At 33.9% G+C, this 19,241-nt stretch overlaps 1 protein-coding gene and 1 pseudogene across 1 annotated transcript in view; both read right to left on the bottom strand.

Moving 5' to 3' along the window:
• Nucleotides 1–19,241, bottom strand: part of LRRTM4 (leucine rich repeat transmembrane neuronal 4) — a 685,545-nt gene that overhangs the window by 229,602 nt on the left and 436,702 nt on the right. The window lies entirely within an intron of this gene.
• LOC123636637 lies at nucleotides 11,208–12,380 on the bottom strand (annotated as a pseudogene).

Consider the following 19,241-nt stretch of genomic DNA (forward strand, 5'->3'; position numbering starts at 1 on the left):
TGCCTCTGGCTGCAGAAGCTGATTAGGAAGCAAGGCCAATTGGAGATTTCAAATGATAGTTTATTGACTTTTTTTTTTTTAATAAGGGAGACATAGCCAGCAGAGAAATGTGTAGTAGTACTCTGTTTGACTGTAATTAGGGTCAGATCTTGTTTTCTTTATTTCATAGTGGCAAAATATTCACACTCCATGCTTCCTTTCAATAACACTCAGCTAAAATATATTGGATGTTATTCATTTTAAAAGCCTGAGGGAAGAGAAACAACACAGGGTTGTAGGCACTTTGCCCTTTGTTTGATATCCCTTAAGTGTCATCAGCAAAGAATTCTCCGGGATAAGTATCATCATAGATGAGGACACTGAGGCCACAGAAATAAAGTGTCGTATTCAAGGCAGAAATGAAATTTTAACTAAGGTCTGCTCTCCTTTTGCTCTGCCATCTTGCCACTTTAGGGAATGTATGTATTCTCTAAAAGCCACATTTAAATTAAATTCCATTTTACTAAATATACTTGTGAATGGTCTACTAAAAATAATATCCTGGAAACTCCTTTTGTAGAACAAATACCATCCTTATTGGTCTTACGCATTCCCCTTTCCCTTTATTTTTTCTTTTTAATTTTGAGAAAAATCTTCTTCTTAATATATCCCCTCCATTAGCTGTTCCTTCTAAGGTCTGGTAAATACAGGGAAAGAGAACATTTGCCAAAGCTACATAAAAGCAATGTCCCCATCTCTCATGTGCTGGTGTACCATCTGCAGAAACGAAATTTCTGACCAGTAAGGACAATTTGATTAGACCTCGACATGGCCATGGACTACTTAAACCAAATACATGATCTATATAAATAACTCCTCTCCTCCTGTTCGTTTCCACACCATCTAGTTATTAAAATATCTAAAAGGAAAAATAAATGGAGATTGGAGGGTAAACAGGTAATTTTAAGAATGACCATGTGAATAGTCTCCTAATTTCATCATTTGATTAATTTAGCTTTTTACAAGGTTTTTGAATATGAGAATCCAATTCACTTATATTTAGCAAGTTTTCATAATCATGCAAAAAGTATATATTGGGAAATGTCTTTATTTAAAACAGAAAATGTTAGCTCAAAAAAGATAAGACATAATCATAATCCTAATGACATGATATATAAATATATTTTGTGTACAATTAATGTAAATCTAAATATCTGGCTCATCTATATCATGTTTAGGTCAATATGTACTTGATTTCTTATTTGTAGATATGGCATACAAGTTTTTTAGTAGAAGAAACAATTGAAAGATCTACTTTGCATTTTGATGTTTTTGAAATCTAGTTTCCATTTCAAACATTTAATGTCTGTTATGTGATGGAAAATAGGTCCCCTAAAGAAAAATACTTTTTTTTTTTTTTCTTCAAGAGTGCATTTCACTTAACCATAGAGTTCTGAGCTCTCAATTGCTTTTGTTTTTTGTCTTTGCTCTTTTTCTGACTGTGAGCAGGAGAAAAGGGAACAGGAGGGGTATAAAGCCCTCTTTGATACCAGAAGGACTCCTAAGGGTTCTTTTGTTTGTTGATGGCGGGGATTTTCTCATTTACATCCTTTCAGAGAACAAACCATGTAGCTGCCATGTTATATATGTGTGTATGGATTAACACATGATGGCTATTGACTCAGATTTCTGATAGTATTCCTCTGAGCAGAAAGCAGAAACCAACAGTCTCCATTCCCTATTCTAACAACAGCTTCTAGGACAATTTCCAGAATTATTAGATTTTTATTATGACAGGAAATATGTATATCTTTCTTTCCTGAAGTTTAATTCTGAGTTGCCAGTTGTTTGGAAGTTAGGCTGAAGGTTAACCATAACTCAGAAAGCTTTCTAACTAAATAGGAAAATACAATTGTCAGAGCAAAGTTTAAAGCCCTTTAAAAATATTTCAGTCCCTTGATGAAGTTCAAAACTTATAATTTGCCTATAAACATTTGATATGTCAATTATTATTATTTTTCTTTCATGAAATCAGGTTCCAAAGAACTCCTAAGGTGTAGCAATATTTTGATCTAATTTTAAACTTGGTGGTTGAATGTGGTAAAGCACGATTTCTTTGAATATTTTAAATTTTGATCATTTTCACTTATCCCACCATCTCAGTCTCTAAAGAAAAAGGGAGAAATACCTTATAACAGAAATGCAGTGAATTTGCAACTCCAATCTCAAATCTCACACGTTGGAAGGCCCCAATCTGCTGTTCATTTCACAGCATTATGCGAAAAACTTCTTGAATGAAATATGGAAACTCAATTTTTAGACTTGTTGTAGAGAGTAAGAATATAGCTTCACTAACAAATGGATACTATTGAGTTGGACAAAATGGGGTTTATTCAAGAACATACTATTGCATACTAAGCTTGTTCCCCCTCTACAAAAAAGAAGACAGAGTGTATCGACCCTGCTTATTGACATCCCTTGCCATTATTACACTCTGGAAGGCCTTAATGTTAAGTATGCAACATTATAGGCAACACTGCATAGTATTTAAGATTATTGTCTCTGAAATCAGAATAGTAAGGTTTAAATCTTGAATTTCTCACTCTCTATGTGACCTTGGAAGGGTTGCAAACCTAAGCTTTAGTTACCATACCAGTTAAGTAATATTATAAATCTCACTGAAGGAGCTGTTGTGAGTATACAATGAGAAAATGAATTTAAATCCTTAGCACGAGGCCTGGCACAGAGTAATTGCTTAAAAAAGGTTAGCATTTATTAACACTGCTAACCCAGTGATGAAAATTATATCAGTTGCAGATAAAGCCAACTTCTTGTTTTTGATATATCTAAATCAATTTTAGGAGAGACAAACTTGGTTATAATAACAGATTATTACATTAATGGTACTCATTATGCAGCAATAGATAACTGAACCAGAAAATTTTATTAGAAGTGGGGCTTTAATATAATAAAAACTTAAAAACATGTAACACTGGCTTTGGTACCACTTAGTGGGAAAAGGCTAGAAAAATGGCCAAGGGTCTGTTGGGGAAGGTTGGAAGGAGAACAGACAAAATGTTAGTGAGGGCTAGAAAGGAAGTAAATAGTTATTAGAAGTTGTATAAAATGATGGTCTGTGTTTTTAGCAGTGAAGCAATTGGCAATCCATCTTTACTGGGTTACTTGAAAAACATACAATATGTTTAATGAATTATGAATTTAAGGAGATTTTTAGGCTGTATATTATAAATTTGATTCTTTTAGCTATATATTATAAAGTAAGGGAAGAGAAAGATGAACTAAGGTAGAAAATTTCAGTTTATAAGTAGTATTAATAGGAAATATAGAAGGTACAAAACTAGCTTGATTTGCAAAGAAACTTGCATTTTCTCCAGTATTTCCAGATAGAAAAAGATTCTCAAAGTAAGAAACAGCCACAGAGGATTAAATCTATTAATAGTATAATTGTAAGAGCCTCTGGTAATATCTTAGAAAGATTTATGTAAGTACCTAGTAGACTCCATCAGCTACACAAAATGGTTTCTATTCTCTCCATGACCCTCTACCCATTGTAGGTATGGCTTCTTGGGCAAGGTGTCAATACCAATTACGTGTATATGAAACCCACAATGTTTTTAAGGAAATGGTAATAGGTCAAACTGAAAGAGGCAGCAGAGACAGTTCAAAATGAAAAGATACCTCTATGCTCATAATTTTCTATGACCAGGAAGCAGCCTGAGAAGATACCCTGCTTCAAACACTGGCCATTTCTTATAGAAAAGGAAAGATATCTCACAGCGTACGTCCATAAATCAAGTCAACAAGGACAAAGGATTTGAGAATAGTACTTCCAAGGAGGACAACCAGACTCTAACCAAGGAATATTTTCTGCCCTTGGATTAGAAAGTTCTGATGACATATACCAAACTGTTTTCAGAATTATTGTGCACCAGTGACTGACTCTCACTTTTTGGATTTTTGAATGGGAGTTTCTACTGCAGTTATCCTATATGTGTCTCAACATTGTATGTTGGGAGTGTAAAGGTGTATGACATGTCTTTTTAGGTTGTGTGTCCTTAGAACAAAAGGAACACACTAAAGGAACTGCAGGAAAGAAGCCTTACCTATATCTAGAACTGATACAGGGAACAAGATCATGAACTTCAATATGAATGCTATGATGGGATAAGATATTGGGGGTGCTGAGAGGGCATGTGTATATTTTACAGACATACGCCAGGTCCTTGGAGGACATTGTGCTAAGTGAAATATGCCAGCCACAGAAGGACAAATACTGTATGATCTCACTTATATGTGGAATCCAAAAAGTTATGGAGACAGAGAGTAGAACAGTGGTTACTAGGGACTGAGAGGGTGGGAGAAATGGGGAGAAAATTGTGGGCATAGAAGTATATTTTCATTTTTACAGGGATATGCATCACTGGAGCTAGAGCACAGACCAGGAGGAAGTGTTACATCAGTGGCCCCCAATGCATCCCTTCATCTGTTGTCTATGCATTAAGGTAATGCCTTTTCACATTGACTATGGACTTGTCCATGTTACCTATTTTGGCCAAACGGACATTAACCCACAGGATACAAGCAAAGATATGATAACATGATAAGTGATTATACATCTGAGCTTGCCAGCTGTCACTATGTGAAGAAATGGTCACACATTTTGTGCTACATTTGAAAGATCACATGAAGAGAGATCCCCAGTTATTCCAGCCATCCTAGCTAAGCCCGGCCTTTAACCAAACTGCCAGTTGAATGCAGTTGCATGAGTAAAACCAGGTAAAATTAGGAAACTTTTCCAACCCACAAAATCAAGAAAAAATATAATTTTTTTGAAGCTTCTGGATTTTCAGTGTGCTTGTGCAGCAATAGATAATCAATTAAATTACTAATGTCATAAATTCTTTGTATATATTCAGAGTGTATAATGTGATGATTTTATATATAAGTACATCGTGTAATGATTGCCGCAACCAAATTAACAAATCTATCCCACCCATGCTATACCTTAGATCCCCAGAACTTGTTCACCTTATAACTGAAAATGCATATCTTTTGACCAACATCTCCCCATTTCCCCCACCTCCTCAGTCTCTAGTAACCTCTGTTCTACTATCTGTCTACATGAGTTTGACCATTTTAGATTCCTCATATATGTGAGATCATACAGTATTTGTCCTTCTGTGTCTGGCATATTTCATTTAGCATAATGTCTTCCAGGTTCATCAATCTTGTCACCAATGGCAGGTTTCCTTCTTTATTATGGCTAAATTATAAACGTTCCAGCAGTCTACCTTACAAATGCATGTCTCTGGTTTCAAAGAGTCAATAAAAGAATAAGAAAATACAGGTTCAAAAAAAAAAAAAAGACAACAGAAAAGAAAAAGGGGAAAATCCATTTCTTATTAATGAGTTGGATAACTGCTAGTAAGTCTTATACCTCTTTGCATTTTGTTTTTAGAATATTTTTGTCTTCAATGGAGTGATACGTTCTATTTTACTCACTTAACATTTTCTTATTTCAGAATTAAATGAGATGATATATGTGAACCACTCTGAAAAATATAGAACAGCCATATTTAATATGCTTATAAAAATAGATAGTAAGAATTCCAGTAATGGAAACATATTTTAAGCACTGAATCTAGCACATTGTTTCCCTGAGGATGTTTGGAAAGCCAGTTAGTATTATATCTTGTTTCAAATGTAATGAGCTTCTTAATTGATAATGTAAGTGGGTAATATTTTTGAATTTTCACCAATAGTCATCAGTTTGAGAAATTATTGCCTTCTGTTTCAAATACAGTGAAAAAGACTCTTAATCCATATTTTTGAAATTCTAAGACTTTCAATTACTCAAAGTATTTATATTTTCACACTTACTTTGAATTGTGATGGAAAAATACTGTGAGCTCTTTCAAATATATGTTATCAGTAATCTTTTCAAATAATCCCTTTGAAGTAGGTAGATTTATGACTACAAGATCCAATTCTCCTCTTCTGCTGTTTATCATAATATCTAATCTTTTCTACTTGAGTAGCACAGCCTTTCTATCCCTAATAAGCACAGGAAAAATCTGGGAGGAGGTCTTGTGTGTGCTGAGATGTAACGGAAACCTTGTCCCCACCCCCTGATGGATAAGCATTAATCTCTTCTTGTTTCCTACAATGCAGTTCTTAGAAATGACAGAGATTCTTCCACTTCCTCCTCCTCGCTTTGCTCCTTGTCCTCTTGCTCCTACCTCTTTTCCTTCTTCCTCTTATTAATGTTCTAAATCTATGTTTATTTTTCCTTCAATAATCAGAATGCAAATATATGACATCAATATTTCAACAGATCATGTCTTTCATAACTTGGGCAATATTGGGTGTCAGAAAGACTGAGTCTGTTCTCTCTTCTCAGTTTCACAGTGGCTTAGTGAGTGACTATAGGGAAAGGTTCAGGGTGAGGTGGTGATGGGAAAAAAATAGATCAGATAGATACGGAACTTCTGAAGAATGTTGACCTAGAGAAAAACAATACAACAAAGCCTTAACTACCTCCATCCCACCCTACTACATACACAAGGTACATGATTCTTCTTTCTTTCACTTCGTATTTTAGATCTCATTTCATCAACAACCATTTCCACATAAATCCAGCAGAAGATCCTAGTTAAGTCAGTATTTCCAAGAAACTGAAGTCAATGACCACTCCTCCCAAATACTGATCAATTATCTTGCTAAAGAACAAGCCATGGGGCATGTCTGCACATGTCTCCTACTTAAATTGATATATAGTATGTGCAATGGAAGAACAATGAATTCATAGCTCTAAAATAAAGTTATACATTACAAACATTGACTAAAACAAAATTTTATTTTATTTGCCTTGGGTAAGTAATTTTACTAGGGATGTAATGACACAAGAGCATACTCTTTGGAATGCTCTCTAGTAATTAGCATTACAAGGAAAAGATTCCTTTGATTTATTACAACAAGGATAATCATAGCGACCATTTATGTTCTAGGGGCTGTTTGAAGCAGTTTACATGCATCATCTCAATCAATCCTCGCTGAAACCCTAAGAGGTAGATATTATATTTTTTCTGACTTTACAGATAAAGAAAATGAGGCTCAGAGAAATTAAACACCTTATGCAGCTTGAAAGGTGAAACTGAGAGTCAACTGCATTTCAAATCCTAAATGTTTGGTTTTTAACCAATATAATATTATAGGAGTGGTTGTCCCACAAGTGCACTAACAAAAAAGTCTAAATTATCACATCAGTGAGTTTAATCATTTTTTGTATTATATTGCATAATTACAACCAAAGTGATAAGTGAATTTTTAAAATTTTGATATCAGACTCTATCTAAACTGTATGTAAATACTTCCTCAAAGCCTGAAAAGCAGTTTATTGTCATATAAAAAGTAAAGTTTGGAATGCAATAAGTATTATTTGCATTTTTGTTTGCATGTCACACACAAATACAAACATGTATTCACTCAAATACTATTTTAAAATTTTATGTCTGAAATAATATTTTTGAGGAAACCCACGATGTTGGACTGTAGGAATACACAAGTATTCAAAAGAAGACATCAATATCTATAAATACAATGCAAATAAGTATTAAATGTGTTCCTGAATATTTAGTAAGATGTTCCAGGAGATGTTATTCTGAATGAAAATATGCGATATAACTGAATTAAAGATAAGGAAAAAAAAAAACTCTTTTCCGGTAGTTGGAATTCTGTGACAATCTTGAGTTGCCCCACCATCCCTTATGTCTTCTGATACTTGCCGTATTACAAGGAACTTCTGAGATTATGATAACCCCTAAAGTGCCACATTCCATACCTCCCAATGCCACTCCTTCCTTGCCTTTTCCTTTATGTTATATATGGACAGTCTCCACCACTAGCTGCAAAGCTCCTCTTCTGACACAGGCAATGTAAGATCACCGCTTTTTTCCCCCATGCTTCTCATACCAAAGGAAGCACTATGTAAGAATAAGGTTCAATTTTTCATAGGGAAATAGATGCCTTAATCTGAGAATTGCTTTTTTAAATGTTATAAAAGTGGAGAAGATGAATTGAATTTAAGAAGGAAGACATAAATGCCTTTTAAAATAGCCTATGTAGTAGACTGAATAGTCACAGTGTGCCAAAATTAATTTGCAGTACATGCATGCATCAGTGATTAAAAGGTTTAGGAACATTTAAGTGCTCCTAATCTGGATAGCCAGGTGGTTGCAGTAGGGTGGTAGTGCAAGTAGCCATTGCAGGGGCCTCATGGTAAAAACTATTTACCAACCAGTGTAGAAGCATTTTAATATTTTAACAAATGGCATGACTGTACCAATCCTACCAGAGTGCTATCAGCCCTAAGTGCATAATATGCTTTCTGAATCACTAAGAGCCTTCTAAATGTTTATAGTTAGTAATGAATTGTCTAAAGGAGCATTCTATCTAGACCAATCTTTTATTGAGTGTTTTTCTTTTAAATAGCACGTAAGGGCAACATTACAAATATCAAGACTTTAGAATTATGATGTGCGTTGCATTAATTATAGCATGTTTGCACGGTTCATTCATGGCAGATTTTAATGTATTATATTTTCAATATCCAAAAGAATGCATTCACTACAGTTCTACTTGAAAAGCAGCTATACTTCTCAAAGCCAGAATAAAAATTATCCTTAAAGTTAATGGTGAAATATTTTAACTGCTTACTATACCTTTTTCTCATTTTTAGTAACTGTTTCCAAATAAAAAAAAAAAAGGCTAACTTGGAATAATGTAAAAATATAAAAAACTAACTCATGATCTTTCACTCCACAGGCATATAAGCTTTGATTAGGCTTTGCTCAAATTAAAATATATCAGCAATTATTCATGCTGCTACCTCTATTAGACTCTGCCTGGACAAAAGGAATGTTAGCTCAAAGAGTTTAGCATTAATCCGGGAAAAGTAAAAGCATATATTCTCAAATCTGTAGTCTAAAGCAAGATTTGAAAAAGGAAGAGATATCAAAAGGTAGCATATGACTCATTCAGAAATGAAAGGTGCGCAGATTAAGAAAGTTGGCTAGTGTTCAGTGATACAGAAGCAGAACATCAGGAGCCAAAAGTGTGAATGGAAATCAAGTGTCAGAAACCACTTAAAAACATTAATCAGAGGATTTCCAGGAAAAATGTTGAGTTGAGATCAACTTTCTAACCTTCCCCCACTCCATTAAAACACTTCTAGAAAAGCCTAAGGGAATTTAAAGATATGAAAAGGGATCATCCATATGACTACATCTTCAAAAATTTCACTTGGATATTAGATTCTATGGGGCAAGACTGAAAGAAGATAGAGGAAACAATACTCTCAACTCATCCTCTCCGTAATGTCAATGAGAATGAGGAAAATATAAATTCTGAAAACAAGAGAAAATATGAAAGATGGAACAAAAATGATTCTAATGTTGATGAAAAGAAAGAATGAGAAATGGACACAATAAAAAAGCAGATGGTGATATAGGGAAAAATTAAAATATAAGACAAAAACCACAGAACTAAAACATTCATTAGCGATCAAATCAGAGTCATCCGTGCAGATAGCAGAGTCTATGTTTTAGTGGGCAAGTTTGATAAGCCCAGAATTTAGAGGTGAATGCCAGAGACGAAAACTCTAAAAGAGATTATTTGATAAGGAGAACAGAAAATAAAAATCCCAAGTATGGTGATTAGAATTCCTGAAAAAGAGAGGAAATAAATGCTAAACAAGTGATAACCAAAGATGTAATAACACAAAGAATTCTTGAGCAGAAGAAAGATTTGTTTCTATATAAAAGGAATCATCCACTACCTTTAAACAATAGAAGAAGAGACCAAGAATAGTGAAGCAAAATCTGTAAGATAAGACAGGTTACAGTGTTGACCAAGAATCCTAGAGACTCAGGCCCAAAAAACCCACAAAAAACAAAAAACACACACATTAGGTAAAATGAGAGGATTAAAATGAATAACTCAAGAATTGTAATATTATAGTATAAAAAGTCTAGCAGTGACTGTTACAATAATTAATATGTAGAGTTTAGTATGAGGAATTTGTAAGTATGTCCACAAAACAATCTTGAATTCAAATTTCATTTTCTTTTCAAAAATTTCATTTTATTTTACTAAAGAAATTTCATGTGAAACAATGTGTTAAATATTACCGATTTCACCCCAAAACAAAATGATAAAAATATAAATATTCATTGAAAGTAAGAAGGAGGTTTTTTATTACAATGTTTAAAATTTAAATGTAAATTTATAAAATCTTAAACATGATGAATATAAATGCTTAAACAGGATTTATACTCTCCCAATTGATGGAAGATAAGAAAAAGAAAAAATCTATTAATATATCTTTAAAAAGGTAATGAACAATAAAAACAAAAACGATGACTTCTTGATAACAATTTGATATGCTATGAAAATAAAATTATATAAGTCAAATGCCACTATTAAAAAAACCTCATTATTTCCTCATAGTAAAATCTCAAAAGATGATTTCTAAGCTAAAGATTACTGACAATCTTTCAATCTTTAATAAGTAATGATAAATAATCTATCAGAAAATTTTTATCAACATACATTCCTGTTAGCAACGTTTTCAAAAATTGTTCTTTGCACTCTGTCAAAGCTTAGACACTATCCAGTTTTCTAATATGTTACTTTCTTAGGTGAGTGTCTATCTATGTTACTTTCTTAGGTGAGTGTCTGCAAGATGTTGATGATTATTGATGTAAATATTTTAAGAGATATTTTTTTGCATTCTCCTTCCTAATTGTATTTCAAATCTTTTCAAAACAAAGCCCTGGGAATACCCAGACTCAAGTATGCCCCTGGGCTTGGTCCACTGTTGCAGGAGTCTTAGAGATCCTCATACACATGCTTGAGTCATTCATTCACCAACGTTTAACCTCAGGATACAAGATCTGACAAAGCAGGACTCCTTTCTCCATGGCATGTGATTTCAAATGTGGCAGAAGCCAAAGTGGAAAACACTGGAATTTTTCCTTGGAACTGGACTGTGCTGAGAGATTCCTGCCATGAGCAAAACCGACCGTCTTTTCCCTGACCCTTCCCTTCATTTTTGTAGAGCAGAAAATAATCTTCTCTGAAGATACTTGATAATTCCAAAACCCAAAAACATATGCTTCCAATGCATGGTGCTTTCAGAAATTCTGGGTCTAGTTCAGCTGGTGGATGAGTTGATTGATGCATTCACCTCGATAGCCAGGTAAGTCCATCTCCTTGAGGAAGCCCACTTTATTCTCGGTAGCATGACCGGCCACTGAGAGTTGGAGAGGATGCAAGAACCATGAGGTCTCCTGGAAATAGTTCCCCGGAAGGCAGTTTCATGAATGAGGTCTTCCAAACAAATGACACCAAACTTCCCCAGGTGCTCTTCGAACACTGTGTTATCTGTCAGAGGGATGGTCTTATTCTTGACCTTGGCTTGTCTATGTTTCAAGATGAGTTCCCGGACAAACTGCAGATTTGGAAATCCCCAGGTCACATAAGGTTCCACCATTTGCAACAATTTGAGGCTCTGAAGGGTGACTCTAACAAAGATGCCACTGAAAACTTTCTTTAGTTGCTATGGTCTTTTGCACCAGTGAACTCATTCCATTAATCCTTTGGATGCGTACAACAAAGGCCAAGGAATGTTTCTCGAGCAATTCCAAGGCATGAGGTTTCACTTCTAGTTGTCTGAGATGCACCCTGTCGCGTTGCTGCCGCCAGGAATCATGTAGAAATGATTCCAGTCACTTAAACCTTTTCTTTTCCTCTGCTCTTTCTTTGCCAAAAGTGCCTGCTTTGCCTGGGTGGCTTTGAGGGTTTGGTAAGCCTTCCTCTTTTTCAGGAGATTTTTCTGGAACCAAAGGGATTTTTTTCCTTTTGCTCCGCCATCTTTCTAGTGTTGCAACTACTCAAGAGATTTTGGGACTGTGGTATTTATTTCTTCCTTTGTAATTAAACTGTTAATGTTATTTTCCCATATTTCCATTGGAGAATTTATTTCTCCAGATTTGTAAGTGCAGTTTATAGTATATTATGTAGAACATACATGTATATTTTTTGTTATTTAAATAACAAAGTATATATTTCTACATTTGCCATTTACTTTAAATATTATGTTTTTCGTTGACATGCCAAATAGCTATCTTAACATGTAAAGTCCAACTTCCTCAGTATGTCCTGCCATGCTCTATAGGATTTGTCCTCCTCTAGCCTCATTAGCTGTCATTCCAGCTGCACTTGGCCTTCTCGCTATCCCTCAAATACTGCAGAACTTTCATACTTACCATTTCCTCTTTCTGAAGCAAGTACCTCAAATTGTCATTCTGTAATTCCTTCATTTACTTCAAACCCCTTTTTAATTTTCACCATATCAGAGAGGATCGTCTAATAATTTCATATAAAATAGCACTCCCCACCACCTCTCCCATTTCTCTGTTAATTTTCTTTTCTTTTCTTCAAAGCATTTACCACTGGACTATTATATATTATCAATTTTATTGCTTATTATCTTTCTCCTTCCACTAAATTATAAGGTCCATGACAACATGGACTTAGTTTTGTTCACATTGCCATATGCTAGAGCAGAAATTGGCATAAAATAGAAGTTCAATATATTTATTGAATGAATAAATAAATAATTGAATAAATGAAAGTAAGATTGACTCATTAAGATCTGTTTCAGTCTATTTTAATCTATTTCTTTCCTAAAAGATGTTATTTTTTTGGGAAAATTGAACATTAATGTTTTACAGTCTTATATGCTTTAGCCTTAACATGTGCTAAAAGCCTGCATTACAACCTTCTTTAAGGCTTTTCCGTTTAATTCTTTTTAAATTTCTCTGATTTGTAAATGGTTTTTATTTATAGTAATTATGTTTCAATAATGATATGTTTAGAAATATCCATTTTATTACCGGTTTTGTCAATATGTCATAATGTACAAGGTTTATTTTTTGCTGGGTTCTAATTGCCTGTTATACCAGAGAACATAGTTCTACTAATTGTACCAAGTAAGAGTAATTCACCTATGACACATTTTATACTTAATAACTATGTTCTAACTCCCAATAGAATAGCACACAGATGAGAAGAAAGAAAGATCTTTTGAGACAATCACAATCCAGTTACCTGGAGTTTTTATGTTGAAAAGCAAATGAAAACTGCAACAGAAATAAGGTCTCTTGGGAAGAATGGCTCTAAACTTCGGCTACAAAGAAAGAACAATAACTTCAAGGAACCAACCAAAGGTTGTAATCTATTCAGTATTTAAAACTCATATTTTCTAAACAAGATCATTGTCACATGCATTTATTATTTTAAATGGGCTCTCTCAAGAAAGCATTGAATTTATATTTATGAAGACATTTATTGCACACTAAATGCCAAGTAAAGATTATTAAAAAAATCTTTATTGAAGTCTAACAGCAATGAAAAACATTTTCCATTAGTAGCATAATTAGCTCATAATTATGTAAGCAATAAATGCATAATTAGTTTTTTATTCTTAATATATTAATATTGTATACAATATTGGCCATGGAGCTGTAAATAATATTGACAAATTAAATCACCATTTCCCTGTGTACTGAATATCAATTTCATTGAAAGAACAGATATTTCTAAAACAGAACATTTTAAAAATTCTTCTACCACAAATCTACAAACTTCTCTCCTTGAGGATCTGATGTTAGATTACAATTCCCCACATTTAGGGCTGAAGGGTGATAATAATCTATGCTGTGTAAAAGTCTACATTGGAGATAGGACTTATACTTTTCATTAGTACTACAGTTAATTTCTAATATTAATAAGGCTGTTTAATTATACTTTAAATCTTACTTCTTGTTTGTCTCTTAAAATTTAATAATGTTTTATTAAGCAAACTAATAGGAAAAAACAATTTGTAAAGGAGGAGATAGATTACTTCAATGTTAAATAAAGACTTACATTGTAGATGTTCAGGCCATCACAGTTTTATATTTTCCTTACTTTGGGGGCAGTAAGCAAAGGACCACAATGCCTGAGGCTGAAAGTATAATGCAATCAATATTTCAAGATTTTTTTCTTAATAAAAAGTGTGCTTACTATACTGTTATTATTGGTAATTGAAAACTGGAAAATCACAAAGGCAAGTGATTATACAAACATTGTATATCCTAATGTAATACATAATACACAATAAAACTTTTAAAATAAGGATTTCAATGTATTTTGAAAATTTAGGAAATTTTTACAATGGAATCTTTTCTTAAATCTTTAAAACACAAACAGAAAGTATATGCAGAGCTTAATGGAACATTATAAGGTGGATATCCTTGTAACCACAATCCAAGTCATGAAACAGAACTTCGCCAGCCTTCTAGAAGTCTTATCCAAGTGTCTCAGTTAAATCATAGCTCCTTCCTTTCCTACACACATAAATTGCTCTCCTGAAGTTTATAGCAATCACTTTCTTATAAGTTTTTCTATATTTAATACTAAAGTGTACATCCTTAGACATGATAGTTTAATCTTCTTCTATTTTTAAAAATATAATATATTTTGTGTTCAATCTTCAGATTTTTCTCTCCATTTTTTATCGTTTTTCTACTATTTATAGGTAGAAAACCCTTGGGGAATTTGGATCTCTCACAATCTGGATTTTGTTAATATCATAATCATGGTGCAGTTTTAGGAGTTCTTTTGCCTCCTGTATTTCCTGAAAATAGGCAGCTGAGTTGAGAGGCTTGATTAGATTCATGTTTGATCACTTTGTTAAGGCTATAGGTGTTTTCTATCTTCAGGAAGCATATCACGTCTGCTTGTTTATCTTTCGGTGATGTTAGCAATCACTAAAATTCTGTTCCTGGATTCATTAACTTTTTGAGAGTTGTGACATGATGATATTCTAATTCTAATATTCTTTTTTATTTTCTTTTTAGGAATAATTCCATAAAGAGAAGCTTTCCTTCCTCTACTATTAGTTTACTCAATGTTGTAGTTCATATATGAAACACAGGCTAAAGGCAATTAACTGCTTTTCAAGAAAACAAATTGGTTCCTTGTCATTCTCCAAAAGCGATTAACTAGGCTTTTTGAAAATAAACCTTTTATTTTGAGATCATTGGAGATTCACATACAATCATAAAAAATACAGACAAATCCTAGGTAACCTTTACCTAGTTTCCCCCAATGGTAATATCTTGCAAAACTATAGATAATATTACAACCTGGGTATTGACGCTGATACAGTCAAGACACAGGACATTTCTATCACTACAAAGGTCCTTCTTGTTTCCCTTTTATAACCATGGCTCATTCTCTCACCTTCCCAGCCCCTTCATAACTTCAGGTGACACTAACTGTTCAGTGTTTCCATAATTTTGTTATTTCTCTTTTTTAAATAAAAAGAGTTTACTAGCTTTTATTTTAATGCAAACTTGAGATAACCACATAAGTTGTTACAATTTTGTTATTTGAAGAATTTTATAAAAATGGAATTATACAATAAGTAACTTTTTGGAACCTAATTTTTCCATTCAGCATAATTCTCTGGACATCAAGGTCACTGTGTGTATTAATGATCCCTTTTATTTCTAAGTACTATTTCGTGTTATGAATGTCTCATATACAGTTTGTTTAATAATTTACCTGTTGAAGGACAACTGAGTTAATTCCAGTTTTTAGCTCTTACACGTGAAGTTAATTTAGAAAATGTTCTCAAGATACTAAATATGTACTGTGATAGCATCTAACCACCAGCAGGGGCTCTTTCCACACTCTGTTCCCTTAGAATTAGATCTTATTAAGCTTGTGAAGCAGCCTAATGGTTTCAGATTCCAGACTTCAACCGTACCTCTCTAGAGTCTTAAAGAGTCTACCTTCCCAGGAATTAGTTTTGATGTTTAATTAATTAAGACATATTATTCCCATAGCGATGTGGATGCTACCACATAAAAGCTAAAGCACCTGAAAAACTAGGAGAGTAGGGAAAAAAAAGCTGAAGAATACAAATTAATAACTTATTCATATGCCTGACTAGCAATGGATTGCCTGCTTAAAGAAATAATGTAGACCATAAAGCAGAAATATTAGAGGAAAGCATTATGTTGGCATAAGAAGCAAAGTCAGAAAAATATTGAAGAGAAATTTGTCAGTATAGGAAAAGATGAAAAAGTAAAGTAATTGCAGAATAAAGTTCATTACATTGCAAGTAGCATTTCTGGCTTTATCCACATTTCTACATAGAGATTTCACAATTTCATGGACTAAAGTATCATTATGTTAGTATATGTTCTTTTTCTCAGGCCAGTTTTCAAAACCCGGACCATTATTAATTTTTCCAGCAAACAAAAATCTGTCTCTTAGAAATTTTTCTTTAAGCATCCTGCTCAGATATCTCATTCTCAACAGATCTATTTCTGACCAATCCAGATAAAGTAGATTTCTATTAACCCTTAGGTTCCTGCAATCCTTACCATGCATTTACTTCTTGGCATTTTCTAAATGTTGCATTTTTCTTTGCACACAAATGTATCTTATCTTTTAAAAAATTATTTATTCTATGGAACAATTATGCTATTTATTCATAGTCCCCTAAGTAATCAATACGCAGAGTAGATATTTGGAGCTAACAAGTTTGGCTCTTGGCTAGTAAACTGAAAATGACTGTATCTCTAGGAGGAAGAAGAGTCTTTTCCAATAGATTCAATTTTAATAGTAACTGAAGCAAAAAGCTGAGAAATATTTTATCCATATACTTCCCACACCAACTTAAGGATTTCTTAAATAAATTTCCTGCTGACCAGGCAAAGCATAGCAATTCTTTATTCATCTAAGGTTGTGAGGAAATTCTCTAAAAGTCTCTGGAAGTGATTGAGCCCTATTCAATTCTGCAGAAACTGGAGGTTACTCAGATATTTAGGATCCTGTGGATCACTTTACCAATTGCTTGGCCCTGACCGAGCAGGCCCATCAATGACTGGAACTCTGGGAATCAATTTCACCAATTTCCCTCTCATGCAAGTCATGTCACCAAGGCAGTGGAATGGGATTACACTGTCTGGAGTGTAATCATGTAGGTATCCAGGAGTATAGACGCACTCATATTTTCTCTACTACTGAGAGAGAGGATGTGGACATCATAGAGCCTGATTTCCCAACAAGGATCTTTGTCCAATATAATGAGTGTTAAAGCAACTTATACAAACCATGTTAGAGATAATGTTCATGTTTGTTATCAAACAATATGGCCACCTGTTATCTTTTTATGAGTCTTGAATTTATATGGAACTCAGTCACAAAAATCTCTGTGGGTTATAATATTTCTCTCTATAAGCATTGTTTAATTCTTCCTTGCATGTAATCACAAGTATCATATATCAACAGCTCCTAAATGTTCTGTTTGTCTCTCAATGCTTGAAGCATTACTTGCAAACAAAAAAAGTACAAATGTCCATCGCTTTTTTTGTCAGTGTTTTCCTTATTACCACATTAACCAAAGAAAAGCTTCACATTAATTTAACACATTGTATCTCATGCAAAGAGGATACAAATCTCCATTAAAAAATGTAAATGCTCATATAATGAGGATTATTTTAAACATACTTTAAGTAGACAATTTGGATATTTCTACATACTCTCACAATAGACAAAATGTGTCTGTCTGTTTGTTTTCAGCTTGGAACATCTACCACCAGAGTTCATTTTTGCACACAATTAAATATTAGGTCATTAAATATAAAATGTCCAATTTTGAGTCAAAAGTTTAATTTATTATATCTCAAGTCAGAAGCACTACAATTAATCAAAGAATGTGCCTAAACTGTCCACACAGCTTTGCCATCTTAATAGTGGCTTGCTTATGCCAGCAGCAAAGAAGTTTGCTGAGCAAGTGGTGATGAAATCACCAAAGGGGTTTTCCTCAGCCTGTGGAGAATGGAGTATTCTTCCTTGCAAGAAGTGGTCCAAAGCCTGGAAGAAGTGGTAGTCAGTTGGTGCAAGCTCTGGTGAATACAGTAGATGACAGAGAGTTTCCAAGTCCAGCTGCTATAGTTTGAACAGCGTTGTTTGTGCAACATGTGCTTGAGGATTGTCTTGCAAAAGGATTGGCCTGTCTCTATTGACCAATCTCAGCTGCTTAATCGCAAGCATCCTCATCATTTTGTCCAATTCATTGCAGTAGACATCCGCTATAATCGATTTACTGGATTTCATAAAGCTGTAGTGGATAATACCAGTGCTGGACCACCAAACAGACACCATTAGCTTTTTCTGATGAATATTCAGTTTTACACAGTGTTTTGGCACTTTACGTTTATCCAACCATTGTGCTGAACACTTGCAATTGTCAGAAAGAATCCATTTTCCATCACACGTAACAATACAGTGTAGAAATGGTTTGCCTTTATGTTATGACAGCAAAGAAAGGCAAGCTTTGAGATGATTTCTCTTCTAAGGCTCATTTAATTCATGTGGTACCCATCTATCCAGCTTCTTTACCATGCTGATTTATTTTGAATGGTCCAATATTGTTGGGATAGTAACGTTAAACCTTGCTGCTAATTCATGCGTAGGTTGAGATGATTTCACTTCCAGTACAACTTTCAGCTCATCATTATCCACTTTTGTCTCGGGTCACCCACATGACTCATTCTGAAGATCACCAGAATGGTACTTCTCAAACAATCAATGTACTGTGCGTTCATTAGTCACATCCTTCCCAAACACTTTGTTGATGTTTCAAGCTGTCTGTGCTGCATTGGTTCCATGACACAACCAATATTCAAAAAATAACATGAATTTTTGACTTATGCATGGTTTCACAAAGATTGCTCTAAAAAATTTGAAAGATAATCACAAGCCAAAATATGTATTTGAAAGAAAGGATGCACATTCACAATAAAAATAAAACAAAGTGTCAAAGTGAAATGTCAGGTATCTCAACTGTCAAACTTAGTACTTAAGGAAATCAGACATTCCATACTTAATAACCTAATAATTCTAGATTACCAGTGTTCTTTATTTTTTTATTTAATTTAACTAATTAATTTATTTACTTTGAGACAGAGTCTCACTCTGTTGCCTGGGCTAGAGTGCTGTGGCATCAGCCCAGTTCACAGCAACCTCAAACTCCTGGGCTCAAGTGATCCTCCTGCCTCAGGGTCCCGAGTAGCTGGGACTACAGGCATGCGCCACCATGCCCGGCTCATTTTTCCTAT

Source organism: Lemur catta, chromosome 4 (assembly GCF_020740605.2).
Source record: "Lemur catta isolate mLemCat1 chromosome 4, mLemCat1.pri, whole genome shotgun sequence".
In the NCBI taxonomy this organism is placed as follows: Eukaryota; Metazoa; Chordata; class Mammalia; order Primates; family Lemuridae; genus Lemur; species Lemur catta.